Consider the following 14,147-nt stretch of genomic DNA (forward strand, 5'->3'; position numbering starts at 1 on the left):
GAAAACATGAAACTGTGGAAACCTAACCTGATGAATTTATTTCAAATCAAGATTAAAGAAATTCTCTAATGGAAGGAAATACCACACTGTACACACAATCTACAATGATATAAATTAATAATAATAATAATACGGGACCATACCTATGGTGCATCTTACAAGGGTACATGTGAAACTTACTAAATGTAGAATATAAATGACTTAACACAATAACTAAGAAAATGCCAGGAAGGCTATGTTAACCAGTGTGATGAAAATATTTTACCTTGGTCAGTCCCGCGCCACCAACGCGGCTCCCTGCACGCCGTGGCCGGGGTGGTTTCCAGTGCAGCCGCCCGCCACCCGCCATCCCGGCATCCCAAGCCGCCTCCCGCCATCTTGGCCTGGCACGCAGTCAAGAGGTTCAAGATCAAATGTGTCACAACCCGTGAGAGGCGGAGCAAGATGGCAGCCGAGTAACAGCTTCCTTGCATCTGGGCACCGTGAGTCTGGGGAGATAGGACTCCAGGCATCTCTGGCTGGTGGGATCTGCCTATCATCACCACTGAGAGGATACAGGGAGTCATTGAGAGACTTCTGGACCCCAAGAGGAGGACTAAAACAGTGGAAAACCGGCAAGTGGTCGCGTGTGTTCAATCCGTCTAAACCCGCCTGCAATTGTAAGTTCAGTAGCAGCGAGACTGCAAACCAGAAAGGCCTTACCTGTGAACTGTTTTCATGTCTTAGGACTTGGCACTCAGCTGAACTGCCTTGGGGAGAGCCTGAGCGGGAGTGCAGAGAAATTTGGCCTTTGTCTAGGGCCCCAGTCGGAGCCGCTGAGCCAGACAGAGCTAATAGTGTTTGGCTCTGGGTCACAGGCAGCCATTGTGAGCAATCTGCCCCAGCAAGCTCCGCCCTCAGGGTCGCAGAGCTGGAATTGGGTGGGAGCTGGTAACCCAGAGACCAAGTAGCCTAAGGGCGGGGTCTGAGCCGCCTTGCAGCCCTAACCCTCGGGGGCAGAGGGAGACCAGTTTTGGCACACAGGGTAAGTGGATAGCCACTTCAGCAGTGATTCCAGCGACAAGCACTTTCCTGGGAAGGCTTCTGCTCAGCAAGTTTACAAGTTCAAAGTGCCTTGCAAGTTCAAAGTGGGCTGAAGAGAGATTTAGGGTGTCTACCTGCTGGGGTTTGAGAAAGTAGCAGCCTCCAGTCTGTGATTAACATCTCAAACCCCAGAAGACCACATGTTGCCCGGACAATATTCAATAACATATACATACTGCTTTGCTTTTGGTTGTGTTTTTTTTGGTTTGTTTTTTTTTTTGTTTATTTTGATGTTGTTGATTGTTGTTTTGTTTTTTAAGTTCAACCTTTTCCATACAGATCCTTTTTCTTTCTCAATTTTTCTAGTTTAATTATAATTTCCCATTGCTGCCTATTTCAATAATTAGAACTTCATTTTTGTTAGTGTTTCTACCGCTATTATTTGTTTTTTCCAGCCAATTTTATCCTGTAAAGTTTTCTGTTTGCTTGTTTTGTTTTGATTTATAGCATTTTTGTCTTTCCTCTCTACTTGGTGGAGGTGGGGTACTGTGTCTGATCAGGTTAGCAAAGAGCTGCTGACCTCAAGGGAACCACCCAACTGGGCACCCCCAGAAGGTGGTTTTTTTTTAAGGTTGTATCAAAGTACCCTACTGTACACCTATATTGCTCTGTCTCCCTCTTTCTGTGCCTCTCTTCTTTTTGTTATATTCCTTTTACCCACCCTCTCTCCTTTCTCTATTTTTCTTTTTTTTTTTCTTATCACTCAGTCCTCCTTTCTTTCATCCCTTTTTTGCTCTTCAAACTTCTCACCCTTCTGGTCCTGTAACCCTTAGTCCACAGGCACGAGAACTTAAAGAGCAAGAGGAAGTGAAAGGAAAATTAGGGCAAGGAAACAGATAAAAGAAATCACTCATGAGGAAGAATCAGCAGAAAACTCCAGGCAACATGAAGAACCAGTCCAGAACAACCCCGCCAAGGGACCATGAGGTAGATACTGCAGAGGATTCCAACTATACAGAAATGTTAGGAATGACAGAAAGGGAATTTAGAATACACATGTTGAAAACAATGAAAGAAATGATGGAAACAATGAAGGAAACTGCTAATAAAGTGGAAAATAACCAAAAGGAAATCCAAAAACAGATTCAATTAAGAGATGAACGATATGAACAATATAAAAGGATATAGCAGAGCTGAAGGAAATGAAACAGTCAATCAGGGAAATTAAAGATGCAATGGAAAGTATTAGCAACAGGTTAGACCATGCAGAAGAAAGAATTTCAGAGGTAGAAGACAAAGTTTTTGAGATAACTCAGATAGTAAAAGAGGCAGAAAAGAAGAGAGAGAAAGCAGAACGTTCACTGTCAGAATTATGGGACTTTATGAAGCGTTCCAACATACGAGTTATAGGAATCCCAGAAGGGGAGGAAGAATGCCCCAGAGGAATGGAAGCCATACTAGAGAATATTATAAAAGAAAATTTCCCAAATATCACCAAAAATTCTGACACACTGCTTTCAGAGGGCTATCTGACCCCAGGTCGCCTCAACTCTAACCGAGCTTCTCCAAAACACATTGTGATGAACCTGTCCAAAGTCAAGACAAAAGAAAAGATTCTGCAAGCTGCCAGGAGTAAGCGCCAGTTGACCTACAGGGGCAAATCCATCAGAGTGACCGCAGACTTCTCTAATGAAACTTTCCAAGCAAGAAGACAATGGTCATCTACCTTTAATCTACTTAAACAGAACAATTTTCAGCCCAGAATTCTGTACCCTGCTAAGCTAAGCTTCAAAATTGACGGAGAAATCAAATCACTTACGGATATACAAACATTGAGGAAATTTGCCACAACAAGACCAGCTCTACAGGAAATACTTCAACCTGTTCTGCACACTGACCACCACAATGGATCAGCAGCAAAGTAAGAACTCAGAAATCAAAGGACAGAACATAACCTCCACACTGATGCAAAAGATAAAACTAAGCAATGGACTCTCACCAAATAAGACGAATAGAAAACTACCACACTTATCAATTATCTCAATAAATGTTAATGGCTTGAATTCCCCACTGAAGAGACACGGATTGGTTGACTGGATTAAAAAACACAAGCCATCCATTTGCTGTCTGCAAGAAACACACCTGGCTTCAAAAGACAAATTAATGCTCCGAGTCAATGGTTGGAAGACAACTTTTCAGGCAAATGGAATTCAGAAGAAAAGAGGAGTTGCAATCTTATTTTCAGATACATGTGGATTTAAAGCAACTAAAGTCAAAAAAGACAAAGATGGTCACTTTATATTGGTCAAGGGAAAAATACAACAAAAAGACATTTCAATTCTAAATATCTATGCACTCAATTTAAATGCTCCCAGATTCTTGAAACAGACTTTACTCAGTCTGGAAGCAATATGATATCTGATAATACCATAATAACAGGGGACCTTAACACTCCTCTTACAGAGCTGGACAGATCCTCTAAACAGAAATTAAACAAAGATATAAGAGATTTAAATGAGACCCTAGAACAACTGTGCTTGATAGACGCATATAGAACACTCCACTCCAAAGATAAAGAACATACATTCTTCTCATCACCCCATGGAACATTCTCCAAAATTGATCATATCCTGGGACACAAAACAAATATCAACAGAATCAAAAGAATTAAAATTTTACCTTGTATCTTCACAGACCATAAGGCACTAAAGGTGGAACTCAACTCTAACAAAAATGCTCAACCCCACCCAAAGGCATGGAAATTAAACAATCTTCTGTTGAATAACAGATGGGTGCAGGAAGAAATAAAACAGGAAATCATTAACTTCCTTGAGCATAACAACAATGAAGACACAAGCTACCAAAACCTGTGGGATACGGCAAAAGCAGTTTTGAGAGGAAAATTCATCGCTTTAGATGCCTACATTCGAAAAACAGAAAGAGAGCACATCAACAATCTCACAAGAGATCTTATGGAATTGGAAAAAGAAGAACAATCTAAGCCTAAACTCAGTAGAAGAAAAGAAATATCCAAAATCAAATCAGAGATCAATGAAATTGAAAACAAAAGAATCATTCAGAAAATTAATGAAACAAGGAGTTGGTTTTTTGAAAAAATAAATAAAATAGATAAACCATTGGCCAGACTAACAAGGAATAGAAAAGTAAAATCTCTAGTAACCTCAATCAGAAATGATAAAGGGGAAATAACAACTGATCCCACAGAGATACAAGAGATCATCTCTGAATACTACCAGAAACTCAATGCCCAGAAATTTGACAATGTGATGGAAATGGATCAATATTTGGAATCACACCCTCTCCCTAGACTCAGCCAGGAAGAAATAGAGCTCCTGAACAGACCAATTTCAAGCACTGAGATCAAAGAAACAATAAAAAAATCTTCCAACCAAAAAATGCCCTGGTCCAGATGGCTTCACTCCAGAATTCTATCAAACATTCAAGGAAGAGCTTATTCCTGTACTGCAGAAATTATTCCAAAAAATTGAGGAAGAAGGAATCTTCCCCAACACATTCTATGAAGCAAACATCACCCTGATACCAAAACCAGGAAAAGACCCACACAAAAAGGAGAATTTCAGACCAATCTCACTCATGTATATAGACACAAAAATTCTCAATAAAATCCTAGCCAATAGATTATAGCTTATCATCAAAAAAGTCATTCATCATGATCAAGTAAGCTTCATCCCAGGATGCAAGGCTGTTTTAACATATGCATGTCTATAAACGTTATCCACCATATTAACAGAGGCAAAAATAAAGATCACATGATCCTCTCAACAGATGCAGAAAAAGCATTTGATAAAATCCAGCATCCTTTTCTAATTAGAACACTGAAGAGTATAGGCATAGGTGGTACATTTCTAAAACTGATTGAAGCTATCTATGACAAACCCACAGCCAATATTTTACTGAATGTAGTAAAACTGAAAGCTTTTCCTCTTAGAACTGGAACCAGACAAGGTTGTCCTCTGTCACCTTTACTATTCAACATAGTGCTGGAAGTTCTAGCCAATGCAATTAGGCAAGACAAGGAAATAAAGGGAATCCAAATGGGAGCAGAGGAGGTCAAACTCTCCCTCTTTGCTGACGACATGATCTTATACTTAGAGAACCCCAAAGACTCAACCACAAGACTCCTAGAAGTCATCAAAAAATACAGTAATGTTTCAGGATATAAAATCAATGCCCACACGTCAGTAGCCTTTGTGACACCAATAACAGTCAAGATGAGATGCTAATTAAGGACACAACTCCCTTCACCATAGTTTCAAAGAAAATTAAATACCTAGGAGTATACCTAACGAAGGAGGTGAAGGACCTCTATAAAAAAAAACTATGAAATCCTCAGAAAGGAAATAGCAGAGGATATTAACAAATGGAAGAACATATTATGCTCATGGATGGGAAGAATCAACATTGTTAAAATGTCTATACTTCCCAAAGCAATCTACCTATTCAATGCCATTCCTATCAAAATACCAACATCATACTTTCAAGAGTTGGAAAAAATGATTCTGCATTTTGTATGGAACTGGAAAAAACCCCGTATAGCTAAGGCAGTTCTCTGTAACAAAAATAAAGCTGGGGGCATCAGCATACCAGATTTTAGTCTGTACTACAAAGCCATAGTGCTCAAGACAGCATGGTACTGGCACAAAAACAGAGACATAGACACTTGGAATCGAATTGAAAACCAAGAAATGAAACTAACATTTTACAACCACCTAATCTTTGATAAACCAAACAAGAACATACCTTGGGGGAAAGACTCCCTATTCAATAAATGGTGTTGGGAGAACTGGATGTCTACATGTAAAAGACTGAAACTGGACCCACACCTTTCCCCACTCACAAAAATGGATTCAAGATGGATAAAGGACTTAAATTTAAGGCATGAAACAATAAAAATCCTCCAAGAAAGCATAGGAAAAACACTGGAAGATATTGGCCTGGGGAAAGACTTCATGAAGAAGACTGCCATGGCAATTGCAACAAAAACAAAAATAAACAAATGGGACTTCATTAAACTAAAAAGCTTCTGTACAGCTCAGGAGACAATAACCAAAGCAAAGAGACAACCTACACAATGGGAAAGGATATTTGCATATTTTCAATCAGACAAAAGCTTGATAACTAGGATCTATAGAGAACTCAAATTAATCCACATGAAAAAAGCCAACAATCCCTTATATCAATGGGCAAGAGACATGAATAGAACTTTCTCTAAAGACGACAGATGAATGGCTAACGAACACATGAAAAAATGTTCATCATCTCTATATATTAGAGAAATGCAAATCAAAACAACCCTGAGATATCATCTAACCCCAGTGAGAATGGCCCAATCACAAAATCTGAAAACTGCAGATGCTGGCTTGGATGTGGAGAGAAGGGAACACTTTTACACTGCTGGTGGGACTGCAAACTAGTACAACGTTTCTGGAAGGAAGTATGGAGAAACCTCAAAGCACTCAAGCTAGACCTCCCATTTGATCCTGCAATCCCATTACTGGGCATCTACCCAGAAGGAAAGAAATCCTTTTATCATAAGGACACTTGTACTAGACTGTTTATTGCAGCTCAATTTACAATCGCCAAAATGTGGAGACAGCCGAAATGCCCACCAACCCAGGAATGGATTAACAAGCTGTGGTATATGTATACCATGGAATACTATTAAGCTGTTAAAAAAAATGGAGACTTTACATCCTTCGTTAACCTGGATGGACGTGGAAGACATTATTCTTAGTAAAGCATCACAAGAATTGAGAAGAATGAATCCTGTATACTCAATTTTGATATGAGGACAATTAATGGCAATTATGGTTATGGGGGGGACAGAAAGAGGGAAGGTGGGAGGTGGGTGGGGCCTTGGTGTGTGTTACACTTTATGGGGGCAAGACATGATTGCAAGAAGGACTTTACCTAACAATTGCAATCAGTGTAACCTGGCTTATAGTACCCTCAATGAATCCCCCAACAATAAAAAAAAAAAAAAGAAAGAAAATATTTTACTTCTTTCACTTTACTAAGCTGGAACATATCCTTCTTAGTAAAGTATCTCAAGAATGGAAGAAAAAGTACCCAATGTACTCAGCCCTACTATGAAACTAATTTAGGGCTTTCACATGAAAGCTATAACCCAGTTACAACCTAAGAATAGGGGGAAGGGGAAAGGGAGGGGAGGGAGGGTGGAGGGAAGGGGATTGCTGGGATTACGCCAGCGGTGCATCTTACAAGGGTATATGTGAAATTTGGTAAATGTGGAATGTAAGTGTCTTGGCACAGTAACTGAGAGAATGCCAGGAAGGCTATGTTAACCAGTGTGATGAAAGTGTGTCAAACGGTCTGTGAAGCTAGTGAATGATGCCCCATGATCATATCAATGTACACAGCTATGATTTAATAAAAAAATAAATAAATAAAATAAAATTAAAAAAAGAAAATATTTCAAATTGTATATAAAAACAGCACATGGTACCCCATAATTGCATTAATGTACACAGCTATGATTTAATAAAAGTATAATAAAGTAAATCCATTGTTACTATCCAAAATAATAATAATAATGGCAAGATAATTTTGTCTGCATTAGATCATTCAAGACAGGAGTAAATTTGGGGGGAAAAGCAGGACAGAAGATTTTTATTTTCAGACTAAAATGAAAAATTCCAAAAATTGTGATCTTATTGTAATAAAATGTAATAAAATAAAATATGAAGGAAATAGAAAAAAACTGAAAAAAATATAAAAACTCACTTTTACACTTGATTCAAATAGATATAGAAGCTATCTAGTAAGGTAACATGTAAATATTAATCACAAAAACATTTGTAGTCAAAACTAATGAGTATTAAAACTGCTCTGGTAGGAAAACACGTATTAAATAAAAGAAAAATGTATCCAGTTATTGTAACATATGAGTGTATTCATATGTGCATATGCATGTGTAAATGTGTTGAAAATATTGGAGAATATACACTAAATTTTATAGCACTTATGACTTGGGATTGAGGTAATAGGTAATTTTTATTTACTATTTTAAGTACATTTCCTATGAAACATTTTAAATGAGCATGCTTTACTTTTGGAATCCCATAATCAAGTGGATATTTTAATATTTAAAATACATAGCAAAATGCTGATATTTATGCATATTTTAAAGATACTTCCCAAGTGATGTACATTTGCTTTAACCAGACAACCCTAAATCAGCTGACTACAAAATCAAAGACAGCAATTTAAATTTTCATTTTTCTGCCCATTGAGCCTGATGATGAATAATGTATGTTTATTTGAAGTAGAGCTAATGATATTAAAACAAAAATTAGTGTGTCTTGAGTAAAAAAATTATTCATGTTCACAAACCTCCATCTTCAATATATCCACATGAGGTAGAATTCTTAAGTTTTATTTTTGTTATACTCATTAAAGTTTTAGTTAAACATACTAGAAAATCCTACAACCACTGAGACAACACTATTTACTATTTTAGACTATTAAAGTCTTGTCATGATCATTTTTATAGTCTTTTTAGAAAAACTTTTAAAAGGATAGCCTCGAGGAGTATTTTTAAAACATTTACTAATTCATCATTACTTTGAGATAGTGTTCTAACTTGACAAAGAAAATCCTTTATGCAAGAGATTTCCAGACATTTGTCTTCAGTATATTTGTGTGTGACTATGTATGTGCGTGTCTGTTTGTGTGTGTCATATAAATATATTTTTAGATTTGTTTTAAGAATCTCTGGTATTCTTTGTAGCAGATGATCTGGGATGCCTTTAGGCTTTTTTGAAGCACCCTCATGCAACTATCCCACAACTCATTTAATGTTAGCAGTATCCTGCCATATACAGCTTTAGATCATAAGTGTATAAACAGTATCAAAATAAAGAATGAATATTTTTCATTTCCAAAACTCAATATTAAAATATTAAGTCATCTTTTCCATTCAGTAGTACCTAAAATTAACAGCATGTTCCCCACTTATTTATTCTAAGAAATTGTGTAATTAACAATTCACCAGTCTCCTGCTAGAATTTCTTCTTAAAATATCTAGTTTTTCAGCTGGATGTCCTTTTAGTTTGTAGTCATTTAACCTTGGCCTGTCACCACTTTTAGATAGTCAGGTGGCTTTACTTCAGTTATTTTGTGAGAGAATGATGCATCTCTCCAGGCAATAAAAAATGTATAAGCAGCCCATACTTTGATATATTTCCAGAAATAAGAATTAGCAGCTTTTACCTTCTATAATCTTGTCCTCCTTCAAAGGTCTAGATATTTCCAAAGCTGCTAGCAACATCCAGGGAGTAAACTATTTTTTGTTTGAAACATTTGTTCATCCTTGTATTCCTTCTCATTCATTTATTCAGCCACATTGGATATAATTCTATTTACTCCAAAATCCATTGGTGAGATTTTATCCCTCACAATTTGCCTCAAAGCTGTTGCCACTTCATACCAAATATGGTTAGGTAGCCATCTGGCTGAAAGAAGTACCACTCATGGTACAGATCTAAGCTGCCACCATCAGATCAATTGTCAAATCAATACACCAAACCAAAGATCTTGCTTAGTGTCAAGTTTTACTAGTCATTTTAAGAACGCAAGCAACCAACTAGCATAACTGAAGGTGGGAGAGTTCTGGGAGATCCTATCTGATTCCTTAGGTACGGATTTCTCGTATTAGACACAGGCTTGTTTCCTCAGAGTAACAGTTATGGATCCTAATTGAGCTGTGTGGGCCATTTCACATAGTCACAGATAATCAAATATCTTTATTTCATAACAAGACTGTTAAAGTGCTTGTGTCACTTTTCCAGAGAGCCATGTTTCATAAATCTATGGACTGGAGTTTGTTTCCTGTTAGTACTACTAAGCCGAAGAAATCCTACTATGAGATTTCCATAGGTAAAAACTTTCTGCCTAGCAAATATCATTACTGTCATATATTTACCATGCTATCCAGTTATCAGCAGGATTAGACTGGGTCAGCTGCTTTCTTTCCCCAGAGGGTAATGCTTTAATAATCAGGATGAAAATGTATCACAGCTCTTTGACTGTAAAATGTTACCCGCCACTGGATGAGCAAGTGTGTCTAATTTTAGGGTGAAATATTTGCAGCCCACCTAGTCACACCGATATGTGGCATTCTTTAAAATTCTTTATCAATTAAAAAGATAATATTTTGGTTTCTATCCACTTGAGTCCTTAAGTGGCTGCAAAGATTTTTTACTGCCTCTTTTAATTCTGTCTATCTAAAAGAAAACTCATTTTCACCTCAAAGGAAATGCTTCCACTTTGATCTGTCTGATGGGCTCATTGCTTTTCATTATGATAATTGTTTTCAAGGCACTGTAGTTTGAAATTATAGGATTATGAAATATACTTTATGAATGTATAGAATCAAAGCATAACAACTTTCTGAGGTTTAACAGGAAAACATTTTCAAAGAATTTCATAATTTCAAATAGTTTGACAATTAATTTATACCTTTGTTCAATTCTCATTGTGTGAAGGACATTAGTCATTTATAAGGCAGTTTAACCGTTACATATTATGATCATGTGCATATGATGATTGATTGGTTTAGACTATTGATTTTTAGTGCTATTTTCTGTATGTGGGTAAATGTATTTGCTTTTCTAAGAATTATATATATTTGTGCTGAAATTAATATCTTTCAGGCCTCATTTTGTACCACAGCTTATCTGATGTTTCATGTTCTTCCAATGATAATCTGTACTTGTCTAATTTCAGTTAGAGAATATTATAATTCCAATGCATAACTCATATTTAATGTTAATGAAGTGAAATTGCAAACATCCATATTTGAAGAGGCATAAATTTGTGCAGTTCACATACTCCAGAAGAAGATGAATGTTTGAAAGATTATAAAAAATGAAGCTGATCAAGATATTACAACTGAAAAACAAAATACAGAAAAAAATTAATGGAAAAATTTAATCTTTGTTTTTCCAGTGAATGTTAGTTTGGTAATATGACATGTTGCCTATCTATAATGACTACCAAATAATTATCAAAATCATGTGTTAGAAGTTATACATCTTATTTTTTTGTTCCGATTTGTTAGTTTTAACATGCAGGTATAGATTACCTTTGAATATTAAAAAATAAAATTTGGTGCATTTTAATTTGGTTTATGTGGCCTAAATTTGCCCATGCTATGCTTACTGGTAACAACCAATTTCATAAGTTCTAAATAACAGTATTTTTCATTGTTGTTTCATAAAAATGTCCAAGATGACATATGAAAATGTATTTTAGGCATCTTAAATTATCATGTGTCATGTTATTCCTAAATGAGGTTGACTAAAACAAGAAATGATGGCACATATTTTTTCTGACCAATTCATCAATTGAAAGGGATACTTTACAAGCAGCACAACAATCAAGTATAATTTTCTATGAATAGGTTGATATATTTCTCATAATTGACTACAAAGGGGATGTTATTTTTTCTCCAGCGAATATTTACTAGTTTCAAAAAAGTGAAATCATATTTATACATAAAATTTAACATAAAATGTTACTGACCCATCAAGATTAAATTGGTAAGAAGTTGCTAAAATGAGAAGAACTCACATTGTCTGAACAAACTTACTGTTTGAACATAAAGGGTTAGACTTTGTATGAAGAAAACATTGGAGCAGAAAATTCTCAAAATACAACTTAAGCAAATGTAAAACAATATTTAGGAGCAAAAGATTTAATGAGATATGGTTTTATCTATATCTTGATTTTTATAATTTCACATAATAATGTATTAGTTAAGCATAGTCCTACTCAACTTGCCTTATGAAAAACTAAGGTTGTGCTTCCATCATTCACCCCTGTACTCATGCACTCATTTGATTGATCAGGAAAAATTTTCTGAGCAATGATTCTGTCCCTTCAACAAACTAACAGAGGGGATTGAGGGAGTTTTAGGAAACACTAAAATAGCAGTAAATATCATGTTAATATTTACATTTTATTTTGATTTATGTGTGGACACACACACAATGACAACCTCTATTGTAAGGATTATAAATTCAATGAAGATAAAAAAATATATAGGTCAATATAAGTCAAGATGCGTATAGAAGAGGAAAAGACAAAGATTTCGGAAGAGTCATTTCTTCTGTAATCATTGCTCTCTTTAGATGCTGTATAACTTTAGTGTATCTGTAAATATATAAAAAGGAAGTTTGCTGAATAGGTTAGGTCTACTCAGGCAGAATCAAAGTTGACTTCTAGAGAAACAAAATGAATGTTACCTTATTGTTAGTCTCACTCAGTTTTATGACAGATTTTAAAACTATCAATTATTTATCATCTTTCAAATAATTTCTCAATAATTATTTTAGAATTTTTTAGAGGGACTTTATGTTCATAGCAGTAATGAATGGAAGATACGGAGGTTTCCCATTTGTCCCTTGGCCCCTCATATGCCTTGTGATAGACTCTGAAAGCCAAGTCTTTCACTTAATGTTGGTAAAATTCGAATACTGAGATGCAAGAAACTAAGAGTGTTGGAGTGTTTTTTTTTTTATTTGTATTTTTAAAATATTAGTCTGATAGTTGTGTCCAATACTGAAAAAAAAACAAACAAACTGGCATTTGGGAAATTAGTTAGATTATTGTCTAATTAGATATAAAAGAATGAAGACTGATACTTTAGTAAAAACAACAACAAAGGAAGCTTTTCCAAATTCAAAAGTAATAAAATATACACGATAGTGACACTCAACTACAAATCTGTTGAGAATAATGCACTATTTAAAAATGACTTTACTTTGGGAATGCACAAACACTCCTCTTTCCTCTTGCAGCCGTAAAGAGGGAAAACAATTGTTTATCTTGGGATAGGTCATGGCATGGGAGAAGAAATTTGTTTACATTTTCAAGTTTGAAATCTTCGTTGATAGTCCTCCTTGTAGAAGACCTACAAGTCTTCTACAAACATAGAAGCTTTTTGGAAAAAAGACACTAAATTTCCTAACCCTAAAAATATGACACTAGATATAGTTGAGATGAATTAATTTCTTGTTGATTTATGAGCATCTATTTTGTTATATATAAAATTTTCCTCCCAGGGTTCTGAAATTTCACATCCATGTGATAATAACTTAAATTCTATTCTGTTTTCTATGAATATTAGCTGAGATTGTGCAGGACATGAGAGCTTTCACTGAGCCCAGCAGAGGTTCAGTTTTATAGACTAAGTTGCTCTTCTGACTAGAGGCCCTGCATGGAAGGCATGAACGACACCAGAGAGTGACATAGAACAAAGATGGATTCTGTAATTAAGAACTAGAAATTAAAAGTCAATATAAAAGGAGGATTCAAATAATAAGACAATAAACATTTATACTATGAAATATTTCAGTGTCAAATTTGATAACAGCCTTGGTTCTCATCTTAATTTATATGAAAAAGGTACTAATGTACAAGAAACAACAGATTAGAACTTTTTTTAAAAAAGCATTGGGGGAAAATTACTTTACCATGCTATCCTACATACCAGTTAACTTGATTTCATGAAAAAGTAAACATCTTAAATATCACTGTGATAATATCTCCAACGAACATAATATTTTCAGGCTAAAAAAAAACAAAAACAAAAACAAAACTTTTTTATGCTTCCCAAACAAAATTTAATTACTTCAATCTGATTTAATATCTACATTTATAAAAGCAATAACTCATTTTCTCCTTTAGACAAACTTTTGGTTTTGTAGTTATAAATATAATTAAATATGTATAGTTATTATTTCTAAGATATATCTTGTAGAATGTCATATTTAAGAAATTAAAGGATATAATTAAATGATAGCATCAATATTAATAGTGTTTTCATTAACAACAATATTAAAATAATCATTTATTTTAGGAAACAATTATATCAGCGTCTGACAATATATGGTGTCCAAAAAGTTGCCCATAAACTCACCATATATAGGAAAAATAGGAATAATAGCCAAATGAGCATTTATTTACAAAATATTTATTATAAAATTTTATGAAGAAGTGGTCAACACATAAAGAATATTTTGCAAATGTTTTATAAAATTACTGTGCATTCACATGAT

The sequence above is a fragment of the Nycticebus coucang genome, chromosome 1 (genome assembly GCF_027406575.1).
Source record: "Nycticebus coucang isolate mNycCou1 chromosome 1, mNycCou1.pri, whole genome shotgun sequence".
Classification (NCBI taxonomy): Eukaryota; Metazoa; Chordata; class Mammalia; order Primates; family Lorisidae; genus Nycticebus; species Nycticebus coucang.